The sequence below is a fragment of the Frankliniella occidentalis genome, unplaced genomic scaffold (assembly GCF_000697945.3).
Source record: "Frankliniella occidentalis isolate FOCC.00 unplaced genomic scaffold, Focc_3.1 Scaffold62, whole genome shotgun sequence".
Classification (NCBI taxonomy): domain Eukaryota; kingdom Metazoa; phylum Arthropoda; class Insecta; order Thysanoptera; family Thripidae; genus Frankliniella; species Frankliniella occidentalis.
The window spans coordinates 400,000-401,578 of record NW_026267192.1 but is presented as its reverse complement, the minus strand read 5'-3'; the positions used below and the strand labels follow the sequence as shown (position 1 = coordinate 401,578).

Genomic DNA, 1,579 nt, shown 5'->3' with positions numbered 1-1,579 from the left:
CGCCCCGCCACGCGACGGGGACACCACATCGGGCTTGAGCTAGAGCTTTGCCCGCTCTGTCCAATTACCGTGTTCTGCACTGCCGTGCCATTCTGCCGTGCCGCTGCCGATGCTGTCTCCCCGGCGGAGGGAGCCCAAAGCCACGCCACGCCTAGAGCCATTTTGCAAGCGAGTACAGCAGCCTCACTCCTCGCGCCGTGCCCGATCCCGCCTCCTCCTGCCACAGGCGGCAGCTGTGCTCAGTTTGTTCACATCAGGAATCTAGGCCGCGTGGCCACACAGTGCCGCAGCGATTGGAACTTGTACCTTCTACCTCCGCACCTTCTACCTCCGCCATTTTCGCTCGTGCCTTTTCTTACCGGACGACCCCCTGAGAGGCCCCGATGTTTAGGATGACCAACCACCCGGCCCCGCTACCCTCTACCTCGGGGTGGTAGGTCCGCCCTCCCCAACCTTCAGCGGTCGGGCGGCATGTAGCACAATCCCTCTGCTTCACTTCACGCGTGCTGTGTCCAAGTGTCTATCGCTCACTCATGATGATAAGGGAGACCCTATACATTTAGTAAGGTGCGGCTGTGAGGGGGAAGGGGGGGAGGCTTCGCACGGCAAGTGTAAAACAGTACCCCGTTAGGTAGTCCTCCGTTCGCAAGTCACAACTTAATGTTAGCCACATTTGGCTCGATAGTTTTCCCTTTGTTCTCTCGCCATTTTGCGGCAGTGCTTGTCTCTGTGAGGGGGGAAGGGAAGGATCCCCCTCGAGAGCGCAGAGAGGGGGGAGAGGGAGGGGAGAGAAAGAGGGAGAGAGAGATGGAAATGGGGAGGAGGAGAGGGGGGGTGCTGGGTGCTGCTACAGCGGTAGTGTCGGCAGGTGGGGCGGTCGCTCAGGCAGAAAATGACTTCCGCCCCCTCCCCCTCCCTCTTGCCTCTCCCCCTTGACTGCCAACTCGGAGTGCAGCGATGCCGGACTATCGGGAGCCTCTTCGATCAAAGCAATGCAAAGCAAGGCATACATACGCGAGAGGCAGTGCCTCCCCCCGTCTCTCCTCCCGCTCTCTCTCGCTCTTTCTATCTTTCTCTCTCAGTCTCTCTCTCCCTGCCCCCCATACCTCGTGCACCGGCCTGGCCATCGAGGCTGGGCGGCGCCGAGTGGCGCCGGGCCCCGCGCGCTGCTCTAGGTCTTGCAGCCAATACCGATGGCGGCCCCAGCCTGGCCCCAGCCTGGCCCCAGCCGTTGGGCCCCGCGCCGCGCCCCGCCACTCTCCGCCACGCCCCTCTCCATCTCCTCGCGCCTGCCGCGGAGCCGCGCGGAGCGGACCGTTAAGCATCGCGACGACCAATCCGCACTGCCAGCCCCCCTTCTCCCCTTCCTTTCCTCCTGTAGGCTGACCGCGCCTGGCGCCGGCCTGGAGCCCCGCCGCTCCCTGGCGTGACAGCGGAGCACTCTCGGCCGGGCCATGCGGGCCTGGATCATTTGGCGTCTCGCACCGCCGCCCATGGAGTCCACTACACCTCACCTCACCTGCGTGGCGCGCGGAGCGGCGCAGAGGTACCAACCTCGGTACCAACGCACCACATGGGC

The 1,579-nt window shown here is 64.0% G+C and overlaps 1 protein-coding gene across 1 annotated transcript in view; it reads left to right on the top strand.

The window, feature by feature from the left end:
- Positions 1-1,579, top strand: part of LOC113206521 (transforming protein p54/c-ets-1) — a gene marked incomplete in the record, with an annotated part of 151,536 nt that overhangs the window by 98,911 nt on the left and 51,046 nt on the right.